The sequence below is a fragment of the Vicugna pacos genome, chromosome 16, assembly GCF_048564905.1.
Source record: "Vicugna pacos chromosome 16, VicPac4, whole genome shotgun sequence".
Taxonomy (NCBI): domain Eukaryota; kingdom Metazoa; phylum Chordata; class Mammalia; order Artiodactyla; family Camelidae; genus Vicugna; species Vicugna pacos.
Window position 1 is genome coordinate 52,415,340 of NC_133002.1, and position 19,219 is coordinate 52,434,558.

The following is a 19,219-nucleotide window of genomic DNA, read 5'->3' on the forward strand; positions in this document are numbered from 1 at the left end:
AAAGTATCGGCCTCGTCTTTGCACCCCCGGGATGGGCAGAGGCACCTCTCTGTGTGTGAGTGAGCATCCTGGCTTGACTCCCCGCCTGGCTTGAGCCTTTTCTGCTTGACTTGGAGCTGTTCTGACCCAACCTGGGCCTGAGCTGGCGTTTCGAAAAATGACTTCTTCAAACACACCCATCTGCTGCCTGGCCACGGTTTGCTTGTCGTGGAGCAGGTGTCGACAGCCTTTCCCCTGATCTCCCCCTCTCCCGCCTGTATTCAGCCTCGTCCTGTCCTCCCAGGCAGATGGCTACAGTCTGGCCAGGTAGGTACAGGTGAGAAGGGGCTTGGATGAGGTCCCCCCAGGAGTCCTTGCGTTTCAATATGTGTCTCAATAGGAGGTGGGAAAACCTCTGAAAATGGTGTGCGGATCTAGAGTGTTCAGTGTCCAGTGTTCGCTGGGCTGTGTGGCCTTGGACGTTGGCGGGCACTGAACAAACACATCTCCCCTCCCTGAGTGCGGGGCTGTATTTCAGGTGCGGGAGAGCAAGTCCATTTAAAGGAGTCCTACGATCAGACCCTTTTTAGAAATAAAGGGTCTGTGATGGCAGCTGGGCTTGGCCTCATGCTGGGGTCTGCGGCAGACCTGGCTGGCTTTCTGTGCCTGCTGTGAACCGGTGCGGGGCTGACCAGATGGGGGAAGGCCGGGCTCCCAGCCGCGTGGGGCTGGGTGCTGGCGGCTGGCGTGAACTTCGCAGCCCCAGCGTGGCCATTTGCTGGGGCGGCTTCTGGGGGAGTGGGCGAGAGGACCAGGGAGTCTGGGCTGTAGGATTCCATGACCGTGGGCCTCTGGATACAGGTTGCTGCACCTCTCCCCTCCTGGCTGGAACTGGGGCCCCCGAACCCACTCCCAGAAGTATAAGTTTCTTTCCAAACCAGAGGGATGAAGAGAGTGAAGCTGTTGCACGTGGTGGTGACGGGGGGTTATGGCTTTTCATCTTCGGGCCTTTTGATTCATCCCATGAGAATAATGAGGTCTCCCACAGGCTTGGGGTTCAGGCAAACCTGGACCCAAGTCTCGGCGCCACTGGCTTCTGGGGGACCTTGGGCACCTTCCAAGTGGCATCTGTGAGCTAGAAACCAGACGCGGTGACCGATCACTCGTGTTTGGACCTCTTCGAAAGGGATCTGTTTCTGCTTCTCATTTTAACAACTGGTGCTCTTCACCTGGCAGGGGTGAGCTTCTGGGATTAGGAACCCTTCACGTTGTTTGTAAAATCACCTGTGCCTTCCTCGACAAGAGGATCTATGGTTTTATTAGAATGTTCAAAAGAATAAGTTAGAGCCCCTGGCACCCTTCCTCCAGCCCCTTGGGTCTCACCTGGGAGCCAAGGGGGCACGGCCGCCCACCCCATACCTCCCCCGCTGATGCTCTTGTGCTCTGGGATCTTCCTTTCCTAAATCCTGGCTTCAGGTCTGATTCACCTACGGGGTCTTCATTTCCTAGGCGCTTCCGAATGATCTGGCCTTGTTTCTCCGATTAACTGTTCCCCAGTTCATCAGAGGCGGGCCCACTTTGGGCTGTATCACACTGGGGGGGGGGTCGTGGTCTCCTCATCCACTAAGTGGGGACAATAAATGTGCTGGTGAAGGGAGGGACGTGTCCTGGGACCTCCCCCCGGGCCCCTGGAGCACTCACGGCTGCATCCTCACTACCTGCATTATTACCAGCTCCTCGTGGGGAAATTCCACCCCTCCCCCTCTTCCTGCTGCAGCATCTGGGCTCCGGCACCCTGCTCCTCATGCCCTGGCAGCGAAGCTGGAAGTGGGGGGCCATGTGCTGACAGGCTGCTTGCTTGGGAAACGGAAACTTTTCAGCTGGAGCCTCGCTTTGTCCCCAGCTCATCTTTAAATTTTTCTTTATTAAGTCTGACCTTACACAGTACTTGGAAGTCCTGTGTGGACCCTCACCTAGCAGGGCTGTTCATGCAGAGATGTGGGTTTTTTGGAAAAAGAATCCTGTTTTATTCTCCCCACAACCCTAGGATATGTTAGGACCACAATCATGCTGTCGAAAGGAAGGAAATTGGAAATTACCCCCAAGAAAATAGTCCAGTCTATTAGAATAACTAGATAAGATCAGTTTTTGTTTATTTTGCTGTTGTTGGTTTTGTTTTTTTTTTTTGGCGGGGGGGGGTGTTCCTCTTTTTTTACCTTTAGTAAAGAATTCGGTTGAACAGAAACTCCCCAAATTACATAGAAGCTTTAGAAGAGTGGTTTACATCTTCCTTAACAATTATTATCTCACTTTATCAACCGGATTTTCTAAAAATCTGAGACTGAGCCTCTGCTGTGTTCTGTGACATGTCTCAGAAGTGGGCAGTAGTGATTTAGTTTGAGACACACACCAGCACAAAACAAAACAAAACAAACAATGCATTTTGGTAAATGTTGCCTGGAGTAGTCAGCCTGATTTGTAGAGTCTTTAGTTCCAAACAGGTAGAATTTGCACAGAACTTTAGGGCTGGCCACTTAGGAGGGGGTGTGTGTGTGTGTGGGTGTGTGTGTGTGTGTGTGTGTGTGTCAGGGGTGGGGAGGTGCTTTAGAAGGTACCTGACACAGAAAGAACAACTATCCCCTGAACAGAGCCTCCTTCACCTCGTCCAATGCCCAGTTCTGAAAACATAAACCCCCTGTGCTCCGTCCACACTGACTTTTATTTCCCCTAAAGGGGCTCAGCTGCTCAGGGCCTTTGCATATGCTGTTCCCGCTGCTGGGCACCACCCCCTATGCCACCCACCCCACCAAGCGCTTCCTGAGGTTGACTCCTTTTCAGCCCTCAGGTCTTGACTTAAATGTCAGAGGTCTTTCCCGACCATCAGATCCGCATATATCATCACCTGATCCTGTTCATCATAAAATATCTTTCATTCTTTCACTGCACATTCTTAGAATCATGCAATAATTGTTTAATTGCTTACTTACTCATCCATGAGGCAGGAATTAATGTTTTTATTACTATTATCTGTGTAACATCCAGCATAATGCTTGGCACCTATTAGGTCCTCAATATTTGAGGACTCAAAGGAAAAAGAAAATAAATTTCTTTTCTTAATGGAGATACTGGGGATCGAACCCAGGACCTCATGCCTGCTAAGCATGTGCTCTACCATTGATGTTTACACACCCCCCTAAACATTATATAGTAGTGCCACCTAAAATCCACATAACCACTATTAACACTTTGCAGTATCCTTCCAGATTAAAATACACACACACACTCACACGCATATGCATAGGACCATATAGTATATACAATTTTGTGATCTGTATTCTTCAGTCAAAGCGTGTCTTTGGCATGTGTCCATATCAATAAATATTTTTCCATATTTTTCTATAACATGACAGAAAGGTATGGCTGAACTATAATTTATTTAACTCATCACTTATGGTTGGACATTTATCTAGCTTCCAAATGCTGCAATTATAAGCCACAGAGTAATGACGTTTTCGTAGTCGATTGGTAGAGAGCTAAATGGTCTTCAGTATTAGGATGAAGGTTTTTCATGAAGAACTGCTGGGTCAAAAGTCCTTTTTAAAGGCTTTGGCCCCATCCTGCCAGACCATCCGAGGCGGCAGCTTCCTTGTCTGTGAGCCCCCAGCACCTCACAAGGCTCAAGTCAGGTTTGTGCCTTCAATTTCCATCTCAAGCCTGGGATAGTCTAGGCTCCCCTTAATCAGAAATGAGCCTGTCTTTCTGCTGTTACTACCACTTACCAGCTAGGGAGCCTTGAGCAACGAACTTCCTCTTCTTGGGTTGGCCTTTTTGGACAATGAGGCGAGTCACCAGCATCCTTCAGAGCGCTGGTGGAAGATGCTGAGGTGTGCACAGTTCTCAGAAGGGAGTCTGGCCTGTGATGAGGGTACATGTCTGTTGCTATTACCTCCCACTACCTGGTCCTCATGCCTGACTCCACGCAGCCCTCCTTCCTTCCTTCCTCTCACCTGTGCTGTGTGCTGTGCAAGCCCCGCCCCCTCCTTGCTCCTCCCCTCCCCTTCCCCAGCCTTCTCAGCCTGTGCTCACCTCTGCCATTTTTTCCTTTTTCCTCCACCAAGTTGCAAGCCACTTGGAGAGCAAGGATCTTGACCTACAAGAGCTTTACAGATAGGAGGTCACCCTGAGTGAGAAAGAAAGTGCCAGGCAAACGTCATCCAGACATCACATGACCACACCACCCTCCCGAACCCCACATCTCACTTCGCTCTGTTTTCCCAAACTCGACTTTGGCCCAAATCACGTCATCAGGAGCCCCTGTTGCTGAGCTTTTCATGGTGTTTGCGTCAGACACGGCCCAGGGAGAGGATCAGAGGATGACCCGACAGTCTCAGGAGCTGAGGGCTGGCTTTCTCTCCTACCCTCTCCTAGGGATTTTAACAAGAGGAAACTGGAAATCAGCCCCGTACGGTGTTGTCGTTAGGGTTGCCAGATTTAGCAAATGAAAACACAGGACGCCCAGTTAGATTTAAATTTCAGATAAACAATGAATCACTTTTTAAATATAAATCTCATGTAACAGTTATGATATACTGAAGACATATCTGTTATCTGAAGTTCCGAGCTAAGTGGGCATCCGGCCTTGACCTAGCAACTCTGCCTGGGGTGAATGTGGTGACTTTCCCACTCGACGCGCCTCTTGACTGCTAACGGGCTTTCTTGTGCTCCAGAGATTGGAAAGCTGAACACTCCATTTCCCAGACTCCCTTGTGTCTGGATGTGAAGTGGTTTATCCCATCTAGCTTCGCTCAGTGGGAGGCAGAGGTATCTTCCTTCTGGCTCACCTGCTGACTACGAAGTAATGGAGACATGGGCTTGTTGTGGCCACATGGGTATCCGTTGTCAGCAACCTGGTTACCCAGGGGCTTGGAGCTGGGAGACACGACCCGACTCTCTTCGGCGGCGCCCAGCCACCAGCTCATGGATGTGCATACGTGTAGGATGTGTTGGACCGGACTTACAGCAGTGCATCCATAGACATACCCTGGACCAGTGGGCTCTGTAGGGTTTTAGAAGTCAGGACCACAGGCTCAACCTAGTCTGTTGTTTACACCTTAAATCTCCAAGCATCTCATACCCTGTAGCAGTTTACTGTTCTGTTCAAATGCTATATGGGTTTGGAGCTGCTGTAACAAAGCACCACGAACTGGGAACTTAGAGCAACAGAAATGTACTGTCACACAGTTCTGGAGGCTGGAAGTCCCACATCAAGGTGTCTGCAGCGCCGGGCTCCCCTTGTAACCTGTGAAGCCTTCATTGCCTCCTCCGGCTTCCTGTGGCCCCAGATGCTCCTGGCTTGTGGCTGCGTGACTCCAGTGTTCACATGGTGTTCTCCCTGAGTCTTCTCATGTCTGTGGCTGTGCCCAGATTTCTCCTTTTTATAAGTCGTGTGGGATCAGAGCCCACCTTCATCGCCTCGCCTTAGCTTGATTCCATCTGCAAAGATGCTATTTCCAAATAAGGTCACGTTCTGTGGTCCCAGGGGTTAGGACGCCACTGTAACTGTTTGGGAGGGACACACTTCAACCCATAACAAATACGTAGTCTCCTGACTGTTAAAACTCTCACACCTACCATTTCATCTGTCCTAGCAGAAAAACAAACAAACAAACGAACAAACAACCCACAGATCTTTCCAAGAGTAAAACTTGAGCCATCGTCTTAAGGAGAAACTTCTGACCACATACAAGACCTTCATGCTCCCGCTGCCCGCCCGGCACCTCAGTGACTACATCCTGCCTGCCTGCCTGCCTGCCTCCGCAGACTCCAGCTGGATAAGCTTTTCTGAAATACATTCAACGCCGACTGCTACACACACCTCTGGTTTTCATTTCCACTTAGCCTGGGTCAAACTGGGGAATCCAGGCTGCCCAAGTCTTTGCCCATCTGATGTAACCAGGATCTGAGCCTGTTCCCTCTGTGCTTGTGGAAGGTATGACAGGATAGAAAGTGGGGGATGCAACCATCACTCCAAAAAAAAAAAAAAAAAAGGATCTTGGCTACTAGGATATAAAACCCCGACATAGGTCATTGGGAAAAATTATGGAATTTCTGCCTCCAAAGATTTCCAGGTTGAGAATATTGAAGTCCATGCACCTCTTCTGGCCCGGAGGCTGCATCCTGGGCTAGATGACCTGTCCAAATCTCTTCCTCTCTGAGATTCTGAGTTTGGCACAGGCCTGGGTCAGTCTACCGTATTTTCCCAAGGGAAGGGACCAACTACCTGGTTGCTGGGGACAGTGAAGAGGGAGGAGGGTAGGTTTTAGAGGAAGGTTTCTGTCCTGGCAGCGACCTGCACTGGTAAAGTGAGCCTCAGCTCCCACCCCCAACCAGGCAGTGGGCGCTTGGGTGTCTGCTTCCACAAGGGTGAAGTCTTTTGTGATAAGCAATTGTGTAAATGGTTTGTGAATCTTGTCGAGCACTTGGCAGGCTGAAGACGGCGAGAAGCAATTAGTCTTCTGATCGACATGGTTTGTCAACATAAAAGGTTTGGGTTGAAGCGCCTCCAGATGACACCCACCGCTTGGCAGGCCTTAGATGGCCACCGGCCCTTGTTGTTCATTCATCCTGCCCGAAGCAGCCCAGGGGGTGAGAGGAGGGGGTGGGGCGCGGGCTGGGGGAGGGGCGCAGCTGCGGTCCATCTGAGGACCCCCCCCCCCCCCCCGGCAGGCAGCAACCCTGCGCCATGGGAACCTGGGCTTCTGCTTCCAGACTCAGCCTCCTCCTGGAGAAGCAGAGACCCCTCCCAACCTCTCTTTAAGGGAGCACGGCTGCTTGGGCCACCTGCGTCCCAGTCAGCCAGAGGCCAATTATCCAGACAGAGGGATAGCCAGGTCCCCAGGGTAAGGGACAGAGAAATGGTGAGAAAACAAATTAAATGGAAGAGTGGATTGTGATAGTAAACGTCTGGCTCACAGAACATTTGACGTGAGTTGCTTAGAGATTTTTCCCTTAATACGTATTTTTTCGCGGACCACAGAAATAGAGTCAGAGTAGAAAAACTGGAAAAGACATAGAAGGACAAAAAGGACCCCTCAAATTCATCTATAATCCCACTACCCAGAGATACCAATTGATCATATTTGGATGTATTTTCTTCCAAAGGATAACATACTCTCTTGCTCAGTAGTTTTCGAGCATCTCACGATTTTTTTAGGAGAAATCCCGACATGTGTGAAGACCTTTATTGTTCCAAGTTGCCTGTGTGCGGCCATTTCAGCAGACCACCCTGGTCGCTGTGCCGACCTGCCTCGACTCCACCACCTGTACCTTCTTTTCCAACAAGACGCAGAGCACACAGCCTCTCCGACTTGGAGGCAGGAGGCAGGCTAAGCCCAGCAGAGACCTCAGACCCCCCCGGGAATTGTAGACCACTCTTCCGGACTGGGAAGGGATGGCTTGGAGCTTCCCGCCTGCCTCGCCTTAACCCTTACCTGCTGGGCGGTGCTGCTTCTGGTCACACCTGCTTGATCCGTCTGCTGCTGGCCGGGTTCCATCACTCCGCGTCTGCCACTTGGTATACCTGATGGGGTCTTGTTTCTGACCCTGGGTGATTTGCACCCTTTCGTCCCCAACACACATTGTCTTCCAAGCCACCTCCTTCTGAGCATCTCCATAAATGATACCAGTCTTCTTGCAGTGGTCCCCACTGCAGCTGGCTTGTATTTGTCTCCTGATAATAGCACCTTGGTTTTCCTTTGGGGAACATCCCTCAGCTACCAAAATGGCACGTGATCTGGCCAGTTATATGTTCCATCTCTCTGGCTATCACGATTGGTTCAGGGATGGACGTGTGACTTCAGTTGGTCCCGTGAGATTCAGCCATGGGACTTGGGTCAGGAATTCAGAGAACGAGGTGTTCTTCTTATATTGGGGCTTCTAAAATGGTAGGACAAAGTCCCACAGCTTCTGGGATTTCCCACAAGGTGGAGAGTGCCCACCTGGGGTTGGAACCAAGGGAGAAGAATTCAGAGCCATAAGAGGAAGGGGTGAGAGGCAGAGAGAAAGACTGACCAACTTCTATGCCATCACCTGGATCCTTAATTCAACTGCTCAAATATGTGGCCTTGTGAGCCACTACATCCTGTCATCTCTCTTTTTTTCCCCATATGTCAATTTGACTTGGGTTTTTTTTTTTTTTGAGGGGAGGGAGGCAATTAGGTTTATTTTTTTTATCCATTCCTTCATTCATTTATTATTATTTTTTTTAATGGAGCTGCTGAGGATCGAACCCAGGACCACGTGCATGCGAAGCACGCGCTCCACCACTGAGCTATCCCCTCCCCCTGACTTGGGTTTTGTTATACTCAATCTAAAGAATTCTGACTAATAATGCAACTCCTGTCCCAGGAGTGGGTGGTTAGGTTCTCAAGACCAGGAACATACAACACATGGGGAGAGAGAGGCTTGAGAGGGGAAACTGGCCACTTTGAGAAACAGGATGGAGTCATGAAGAGACACCCCAACTTCAAGTTATAGGGGATGCCATGTTTAGATACTTACAACCAACGACTTGGGTACATAATGGCCTTTTTAAAAAAGTGACTCCTTGGACCTGAGCCCGTCTGGCTCTTCCCTGCTGAACAGCCTCATTGCCAGCATCAGCAACACCTCCTGAGAAACACCATGTGCCAGTGCTGGGGGTGGAGGTGGGGATACGGACGATGAAGACGTGGTCCCTGCCCTAGAGGACCCCCCACTTCTGGCATTTTATAATTCAGTGTCAGAAGTTGCCTGAGTAATGCTTGTCTGGCGACCCAAAGGAGGGCACCTCCGCTTGACCTCCCCAGAGGGAGGTCACTTCCAGGCCACGTGGTATAGGGTCCTCGGAATTGATCAGGAGAATCCTGGGAGAGGGAACAGCTTTGGGCAAGGCCAGCGGGTGGGAAAGAAGAGGAGCTGGTGGTGAAGGGTGCCTTGGGGTCTTCCAGACTGGGTCTCTACCCCAAATGAAGGTGGGTGTCGATTGTTCTGGGAGAAGCTAACCCTGGTGGGGGGTGTGGAAGACGGATGACGGAGAGGCAGCAGCTTCCTTCAGCACATCCTGCCCTGCTTCCCCTCTCCCCTCTCCCTTCTCCCCTTTCCATCTTCCCTTGCCTCTTTTTGATCTCTTCCTCTTCTTTCTCATCCCCACGTTTCCCCTTTTCTCTCCCCATCCCCTCCACCCTCTCCCCCTCCTCTTTCTCTCTCCCTCTCCCAGTCAAATTAGGGGCATAATCACACGGAGTTTGGGGCGAGCCCTGGTCCCTGCCCTCCAGCACCTACAATCTCTCACGGGCTAATTTTGGCCAACAGACGCCCCTCCCACAACTCCGGTCATCCCCCACCCCCAAAGGGGACCCTCATGGCAGGGATACCCTCTCCCCAACCCTGGAAGGGCGGTGCTGAGCCGGGAGAGCCCGGGGCCCAGGGAAGCTGCCGGCACAGAAGGGAAGTGAGAACCAAGCTGACTGCTTGTTATTATTTTTCTCCCCTGGGGGCCGAGCAAAGTCTTCTGGGCTCGGAGTCTTTATAGATCCTCACTCCCTTGGCAACCCGGCACTCCTGTCCAACCTGGAGTGTTTAATTACCAAGGAAAAGAATGATTTTTTTTTTTTGCCCTGAGAATCCATTTAATTATTTGATTGCACAGTAACCAAAGAGTGTGAGAGGCCTGTAGCCAGAAGGGACTTCAAAGCAATACCTTGATGTTGCTGAGTGGGGCATTAATGGGTTCTGAAGGCAGGCGATTGCTAAAGAGAGGGAAAGTATTCAAAGCGCCCCGTGATCCTGCCAGCAATCTCGAAAAATGCATAAACACTGGAATGCTCGCCGGAGAGGGAAGGCGAGTTCAAAGGGACTGGGAGAGTTTTCATGTAAAGTTTAGAGTTTAAGGCGTGACTGTTGGCTACGGAGCCTCAGCGTTTGAACTCTTGTTTATTAAAAACAGTTTCCCAGCCATTCAGCGGGTTCCCAAAGACAACAGAGAAATGCAGACTTTTTTTGGTGTAGAAGATTTAAAGGCTTCATTGATTTCTACCTAGGGTCTCCCCCTCTCCCCACCGACCTCCCCCCAACTCTTTTGTGCTTGCTTTTTTTTCTTTCTTTGTTTCTTTCCTTTTCTTTAAATCCCACTATCAGAGGGGGATGGCAGCAGGGAGAAGGGGTGGTCTCCTCCCCCAGTTTTACCCAGGGGAGCAAGTCGCCCTGCCCCTTGTTCTGCTGGGAGGATGGGGACTGAGCTGATGACTCCCCAGCGCCCCACCCCAGGTCCCACGGGAGCCCTAGGAGCCAGGGTTCTTTCTTCACGGGTGAGGGGTGGGGGCGGCCTAGACTCTCAGCTCTGGCCCCTGTGGCCCAGCAGGGCTGCTGAGTGTGGGGGTCTCCACCTCTCTCCATCCGTCCTTGTGTCCCAGCTTGATGGAGGGGAGCTGTCGCCAGCATCTGTCCTCAGAAGGGGCTCAGGGAATGTCTTCAGCTTTCCAGGTCTGATCTCCTAGCCCAGGGACATGGGCCAGTACCTTGTCCTGACCCCACACTGTTCCTTGATGAGGAAAAAATAGACATCACAACATAAAGATAATTTAAATAAATTCCAAGAGGGCCCTCAAGCCGCAGGACTCTGGCTCCCTGCTCCAACGCTTCCATTTTGCTGATATTGACCGAACTGGACTTGGGATCCCATCTGATTGGTCTCATTCATTGTTTCCCAGTGCCTGGAGGGAATGAACTTCATGGGCCAGGCTGGTACCCAGAAAGCTAGAGACAGCTCAGGGCAGAGCCACAGCTCCCCAGACCCTCTGCTCTTTGGGAAATGGTCCCCTCTTCCCACTTGGCCTTGCCCGCAGGGAGGGGGTCAAGGTGCAGGATGTTTCAGCTCTGCCTGGGGCTCACCTTGGGGCCCCTCGAGCAATCCTGTCTTTTCCAGCGGATTGCAGGAACGTGAACCATCCAAAGGCACACGGAACAGAGGCTGTGGCCAGACTGTCCCCAAATTAGGGCTTCTCTGCCCTTCCTTTGAGGACATGGCCAACATCTCACACAGCTATATTCTGCCATCCAGCTTTATTCCAGTATAAAGAACAGGTTTTCTTAAAAAAAAAAACAAAAAAACAAAAAACGTGATGTTTTGTGTAACCAGAAGCCCCTATGCTACCAACTACAATTATCCTTTAAATCACGATATGGAATGTTATCCAGGCTCTCCCCACTCTCAGTCCCACCCCCTCCTCTGTCTTACAGGAAAATGGATCTTCAGGGCAGTTGCAACTGTCTTTATGACATAAGAGGAAAGATCATAAATTCCAAACCACAACGGCCATGTTCACACCCACGAGTGTTCTCCTTTCGGTATGAATTTCACTTCTCTCTGAGTCAGAGGCAGTGCTGTGCTGGCAAACACTGATCCACCACCACTCCGGGGAATAAGCCGTGATTCGTGGCACTTGCCAGTTTCCGTGGTGTAAAGGACCCCACCACGGTCAGTTTCAAACCAGAACCTGAGGTCAGCTCTCACAGGCCAGTGTGAGCTAGCTCCAGGACGCCACGGCAAAGGGCGCCAGCGTGACAGATTCGGAGATGCTCACTGTAGAAGCTGCCTTGTCTTCATCATGCCTCCTTCCCAAAAGCCTGTGCCCCAGCTAAAAGGTTAAAGAGTCTTTTGGTTTTATTAAAACATCTGTGGATGTAGAGATAAAAGCATAAAGAATGTGGGGCTGGGACAAAGGCTGTTAACACGATGTTTCTGATGTCAGGCACCGTACGAACGGCATGTGTGCAAGTGGATGTGTGTATGGGTCCATTGACATGCCGATGTGTGTGTGTAATAATAGAACATGATAATACTATCAGTTGACCAGAGGACTTCTTTGTTCTTGCTCCACTCCTGGTTGTGCCCTTCTTGAATTCTAATTAGAAAACTTAGATTCAACTTTGTAGGATGGGAGGCGCTTTCCAACTGCTGTATCTCAGGTCCCATCCAGTAAAGAGAATATCTTCAGTACTGAGAGATTTGCTCAGGTGATTTACCATTAGAACCATGCACTTTTAGTTACCTGATGGCTGAGAAAAAGTATTTCAAGGTAGCATTGAGTCATTTTTTTAATCAATTTTATTGAAGCATAATTTGCACAAAATAAAACACTTCTTTTTGCTACAATCAAGATATAAAACATTTTCTTCACTCTTGTCCTCCTTTGAGGACGACCCTCACTTTCCTACCGCCCCCAGCCAACAGCAATCACCAATCTACCTTCTGCCATGATAGGTTCGTTTAGGCTGGGTTTCTCGACCTTGGCTTTGGGCATTTTGGTCAGGTAATTCTTTGCCCGGGGGCTGAACTGTGCATTTTAAGAGGTTGAGCAGAGCCCCTAGTCTCTGTTCACTAGGTGCCAGTAGCATATACCAGCTTGTGACAAACCAAAAATGTTTCCAGATATTTCCAAATGTCCCTGGGGGCAGAGCAAAATCATCCACAGTTGAGAAGTCCAGAATTTCAGAAAAATGAATCACACGGTATGTACCCTTTGTGTCTGCTTGTTTTGCGCAGGATGGTTTTGGAGATTTATCCCTGTTGTGTGTCTAGCCTGTTCCTTTTGACTGCTGAGTATTAATCCACTCTTTGGATGAACCATAACTTGTTTATCCATTCACCTGCTGATGGACATTTGAGCTGTTTTCACTGTGGGGACCTTATGAATAAGTCTCCGTTGAATATCCATTTCTACGTTGTGTGAAGATAAATTTTCCCTTAAGCAAGGAGTGAAATCATTGGGTTGTATGTAAGTATGTTTTTAACCACAGAGGAAACTGCCAAACTGTTTTCAAAAGTGGTCTGGTCATCTGGTCATTTTATTTTATTTTATCTATTTTTATTTTATTTGTTTATTTTTTTATTGAGTTATAGTCATTTTACAATGTTGTGTGTAGTTTTTTTTTTTTTTTTTGGTCATTTTATATTTCCACTAAGAACGTATGAAAATGGGTGAGAGTTTTCTGGTTGCTTCACACCCTCTCTTCCATTTGGAACGATCAGTCTTTTTAATTCTACGTCTCCCAGTGCCTGTGTAGTGTATCCCACTGCATTTCTCTGACAACTAATGGTGTTAATCACCTTTTTGTGTGTTTATTGGTTACTAACATAGCTTCTTTGGGGAAATACCTGATCATATCTTTTACCTATTTTTAAAATTAGGTTATTTGTTTTCTTATTATTGAGTTATCAGAGTTCTTCGTATATTTCGATTACAAATCCTTTGTCAGATGTTTGTATTCAGATGTTTTCTACCAGTTGGTGGCTTTCTTTTCAGTTCTTCAGTGGTGTCTTTGATGAGTAGATATTTTTAATTTTGACGAAGTCACATCTATCCATTTTTTTTTGATAGTGCATTTTGTGCTTTTCCTAAAAATATCTTTGCCTATGCCAATGTCAAAAAGACCTTTTCCTATTTTTCCTCCAAAATTTATGATGGTTTATAGTTTTTACAAAGTTTAGCTCTGTGGTTGATTTTGGGTTAATTTCTGTCGATAGTGTAAATTTAGATTGAAGATTCATTTTTTTTCTCATATAGATATCCAGCTGTTCCAAAGCTATCTTTTTCTTGCTGAATTTTTCCAACATGCTCATTTCAAATCAATAGACCACAGATATGCTGGTCTATTTTTGGGCTCTAGTCTGTTGCATTGATAACTCTGTCTTTCTTTAATATCAATACCACACTGTCTTGATTCCTGTAGCTTTATAATGTCAGCTTGTCAATTTCTACCCCCAAAACTCTGAGATTTTGATTGGTACTGAGTTGAATCCATAGATCAGTTTGGGTAAAACGAGTATTTTGACAAAACTGAGTCTTGCAGCCCATGAACACAGCATATCTTGAGGTCTTCTTTAATTTATCTCTGTAATGTTTTGTTGTTTTCAGTGGACATATTTTGTTAAATTTACTTCTAAGTATTTCATGTTTTTTTAATGCTATTACAAATGGCATTTAAAAATATTGTTTTCAGTTTGTTCTTTGATCGTGTATAGATATAGAACTGATTTTTTATTTCGACCTCATATCATGTGCCCTTGCGGAATTCACTTAGTTCTGTTAGCTTTTTAGAAATAGTTTCCTAAAGATTTTCTAGGTTCACAATCATTTTAGGCACTGATGAGGATGTGCTGCAAAATGTGAAATAAAGGTTATGAGATCGAATATGCTTGCTCCTTTCCAATCTTTTGTGGAAAATTTCAGTCCCTCAGTATTAAGTTTGATGCTGGTGGTAGGTTTGTGGTAGATAGTCTATCTCAGACCGAATATGGTCCCTTCTCTTCCCATTTCCTCTGAATTTTTATCATGAATGTAAGTTTTACTTTGTCAAATACTTTTTCTACATCTATCGATTTGACCATATGATTTCCCCCCTTTGTTGTGTTAATATGATAATTTACATTAGTTGGTTTTTAAAATGTTAAATCATCCTAGTAGAAGCCAGCTCAGTCATGATGTATTATCTATTTCAATTATTGCTGAGTGAATTGCTAATATTTTGTTAAGTAATTTTACATCCACATCCATGAGAAATACTGGTTTATGGTTTTCATTCTTTGCAATCCCTTTGGTTTTGCTATCAGGCAACGATTAGCCTTATGGAATGAGTTGAGAAGTGGTAACGTCTCCTCTATTTCCTGAAATAATTCATGAACAACTGACATAAATCTTTTTTTTCATTCATGTTTGATTGAATTGACCAGTGCATCCATGTGGCCTGGAGTTTTCTTCGGGGGGAAATTTTAAATTAAAAATTTAATATCTTTAATGGACTAAAGCTGTTTCTGATTTCCTATTTTTTCTTGGGTCAGTATTGGTAATCTTTGTTCTTCAAATAATTTGTTCATTTTATCTAAATTGTTGAATTCAGGAAATTGATACTTCCTTACTCTCTTTTCATTCTCTATAGGATTCGTCATGATGTGCGTCTTTCGTGTTCCTGATAATGGTAATCTGTGTGTTCTCTTTTCTTCCCCCTTGATTAGTCTAGCAAGAGGTTTACAATTTCATTGATATTTTCTAAGAATTCGCTTTTCACTTCATTAAGCTTTTCTATTGTAGATCTATTTTCTATTTCTTTGATTTCTGCCCCAATTTTCACTACGTCTTTTTTTCTGCTTAATTTGCTTTTTTTTTAACAGTTTCTTAAGCTAGAAGCTTAAACAGTTGATTTTCAGATCTTCCTTCTTTTCAATTATAATCATTTAAAGCGACCATTTGCATTTAAGCATTGCCTTAAGTGCACCCTCCAAATCTTGATATGTTGGGTTTTCTTTTTCAGTCCAAAATATTTTCTAGTTTCTTTAAAAGAAATTAAGAAGTCTTATTTGACTTTTCTTTTTGGATTCATGTGCTATTTAGAGGTATGCTGTTTAATTTCCCAGTATTTCAGGATTTTCTGGAGATTTTTCTCTTTTTTTTTCATTCAGTTCTGTTGTTGTCAGCAAATACAACCTATGTTTCCAATCCCTTTACATGTATTGATTGCTGTCTTAATGGTATAACAAATGGTCTGTCTTGATAAATGCTCCACGTGCATTTGAAAATAATGTGTATGCTGAACAGGGTGTTTTATTAACGTCAGTGAGGTCAATTTGGTTCGCAGTGTTGTTCAAGTCTTCTATTGCTTCACTGATTTTCTGTCTGTTTGCTGGATCAATTCTGAGAAAAGAGGTTTAAAAATCTCTAGGTATAATTATGGCTATCTTTTATTTCTCCTTTAGTCCTGCCGATTTCAGTGTTACTCATATTGAAGCTCTGTTTTAGGTGCATACACATTTTGATTCTATGTCTTCTTGATAAATTGACTCTTAAATCATTAAGAACTGTTCCTCTTTATCCCTGATAATATTCCTCGTTCTCAAGTTTATTTTGTCTGATACTAATATATCCAGCTTTCTTATGCATGTTGTATCTTTTCCCATCCTTTTATCTTTAACCTATCTGTGTCTTTATACTTAAAGTGTGTTCCTTTTTTTTTTTTTTAATTGAAGTTTAGTCAGTTTACAATGTTGTGTTAATTTCTGGTGTACTACAGTGTTTCTTATACACTTTACAAATAGTTGGGTCTTTTTTTTTAATCCATTTTGGTGATAACCTCTGCCTTTTAATTTGAGTGTTTGGAGCATTTATGTCTCATGTAATTATCAACATGATTGGGTTTATATCTCTACCACTTTAATGCTGCCAGCACATCAGGACCAGGTGGGGTTTGGCATAAAAGCCACCCTGAAGACATGGAGGTACACTTCAGGGAATCCCTTGGGTTTCCTCAGAGCCCCAGGCTCCCCGTCGGTCTCCCTCTCCCTACTTTGTCCTCTGGGGTTTGTGCTTTCCTAACTTCATCTGGTTCCACCCTTCAGTGCCCCAGGCAGGAGGGACCACACTCCTGCAGTCATGCCTCTCCTCTGGGTGGGCTGGAGATCAGACCCCGCCCAGACGTCTGGGGGGTGACACAGAGTGATAACGAGGGCCAGACAATGCCCCGCTCCTCACCCCACCATATTGTATTCAAAAGAGAAACATATGAAAGTGCACACTAAACTACAAAGTAAATACATAGAAGTCAATAATTTCTTTCCCCATTTCAAAGCTTTTGGGAAGCATTTAAAAATTAGCTGATGGTACCCTGCTTTGTAGGTGGCTGTCTAAGCACATGCTTAAACTGCCACTGGGAATCCCAACTTGGCTGATGGCATCCATTCAATGCCCCTTTGCTCCTACCCTCCACCACTGCCATCATCACTGCAATCAGTGTCCTCAGTTGTGGACATGATGGATTTATTTGTCACCTTGCAGTGCCTCCCCTGGGGAATTTCCTTGCCTCACTCCATGTGATTCTGGTAAGCTGTCAATCATAGGACCCCACCTCCCCTGTCAAAGGAGTGGGTATAGGGTCCAGATGGATCTTCTAGTGATCTGGCCATGTGCTTGGCTCCGGGATAGACATGGCTTCCCAACCTCCTTAGGTTGTTGTTTTTTTTTCAAATCATATTTACCTTTGAAGCCATACAAAGTATATGACATGCTCCTTTTTTTAACTTAATATTATATTGTGAGCATATTTGTGTATCCCTAAATAGTCCTTGAAAATATGATTTTTATTGGCAGTATAATTTTCTGTCCAATATATTTATGCTAAACTATATTAAACCAATTTCTTATTTTCAGACACTTAGGTTGTTCTCAATTTTAAAGTCATCATGAAGAACTCTGTGATTAACATCTTTATATGCAAATCTTTTTTTCTTAATTTATATTCTTTTTAAAATTTTTTTTATTTTTTTGGGAAGGAGGTAATTAGGTTTTTATTTATTTATTTATTGATTTTGATGGAGGTACTGGGGATTGAACCCAGGACCTTTTGCATGCTAAGCACGCACTCTTCTGCTGAGCTATACCCTCTCCTCTCCCTTAATTTATTTTCTTAAGAGGCATTGCTAAAAGTGAGAGTGGCTAAATAAAAGGATATGAAAAGTTTAATTCATATTAGGAAGCTGGCCCCAGAAATGCTGTATCACTTTATATTTTCAGTAGCTTTGAATCAGAGTCCCTGTTTCTCATACCCCTACCAACGTTAGATATTTAAGTTAAAAAAATATAATTTCATTGTTATTTTAGTTTGGTTTTTTCATTAGTTTTTTTGGTGGGGGGAGTGGAGAGGTAATTAGGTTTGTTTGTTTGTTTTTAGAGGCAGTACTGGGGATTGAACTCAGGACCTTGTGCATGCTAAGCATGCACTCTACCACTTGAGCTATACCCCCCAATTTCACTGTTATTTTGGTTTGTATTTATTTTATTACTCGATAAGATATACTTTTTACATTTGCATGTCTTCATTTGTAAATTACATATTCATGTTCATGAACTTTTTTCCAAACTGGGATTTTACTTTTTTTTCTTATTAATTTTTAAGAGGTCTTTATATATTAAAGACATTTACTTTTTCATATGTGTTCAAATATTTTGTTTTTCAATCTATATGATTGTACAGTTTTCTTTTTTTTGAATTTTGAAATAATGTATTTTTTTCATTTATTTTTATTGAAGTACTGTCAGTTTACAAAGTTGTGTCAATTTCTGGTGTACGGCACAATACTTCAGTCACATAGGAACATACATACATTCGTTCTCATATTCTTCTTCACCATAGGCTACAAGATGTTGAATATGGTTCCCTGTGCTATACAGAACATTTTTCCTTATACCTATAGAAATTGTTTTCTTTCACAGAGAAAAATTTTACATTTAGAAAAAGTATTCAAATCTTTTTCTCCCTCCATTACATGTACTTCAGATGTGTATGTTTAGAAATGCTTCCCCACCTGAGCTCATAACAATTCACTAATTTTTTTTCTGTTTCTCTTACCAAATTAAAAAAAAACTATAAATGTTGCCATTTCGTCTCTTTCCTTTGTCTGCCTTTTTTAGGTATCCCATTTTCTTAGTTGGTGTTTTCCTCCAGGACTATACATCCTTAAAACGAAACAATCAGGGTATCAGCTCCCTCGTAAATTAAACCCAAATCTTCAAAGGACAGAGAAAAAGAAAGATTGCCTCCTTATTAAGGCAGCTGCTGGGAAAACTGGGGCATTAGAAGTCACTTCCATCTCAAGAGCTACCCCTTCCAGCTTCTGGTCACGCTACTTCCATGGGAAGATGAAGAGGGAACGACCTCACTGTCTCTCTCCAGCCCCGGGATGGTGGTCTTCACAGATGGCAGTCCAAGAAGGTCAGGGATGGTGACTTCCATCGGGCCTCAAACCAGTGATTTGTCCTCTCCAGTCCCCTTCTCCCCTGTAGCCCTCTCCAGCTGCTCGACCGCACAGCACCGGCTCCCGGGTACACCTAACAGTGTGAACTCTCAGGAGAGGGAGCAGAAATGGGAAGAAAGGACAAACATGCTTTAAGTGCTGTGTGGTGTCTGTCTGTCTGTCTGTCTGTCTACAGAGAGATCGTCATTTTAACCCTACAACTACAGCTAAATTGTGTGGTCAGCAGCATCCAAGGCTATGAGATGCTGAACAAGAGGAGAGGAAACATTCCTGCAGCATGGTTCTGGGAAGTCATCAGACAGAACCACTCCCGTGGAAGGACTAGGGCACGGGCAGGAGGTGGGGACCCTGAAAGAGCAGGGGAGGTGGGAGGCGTAAGGTTCAGGCAGTGTGACTCTG

General features: G+C 45.4%; 1 long non-coding RNA gene across 2 annotated transcripts; it reads left to right on the plus strand.

The window, feature by feature from the left end:
* Positions 1 to 11,336: 11,336 nt before the first annotated feature.
* LOC140686338 (uncharacterized) lies at positions 11,337 to 18,961 on the plus strand. 2 transcript variants are annotated; one of them, XR_012060073.1, is made up of 3 exons: positions 11,337 to 11,661; positions 12,449 to 12,528; positions 18,477 to 18,961. It is a non-coding gene; the product is annotated as an uncharacterized lncRNA (long non-coding RNA). The 2 variants fall into 2 exon arrangements; XR_012060072.1 differs by lacking the exon at positions 12,449 to 12,528.
* Positions 18,962 to 19,219: the final 258 nt, after the last annotated feature.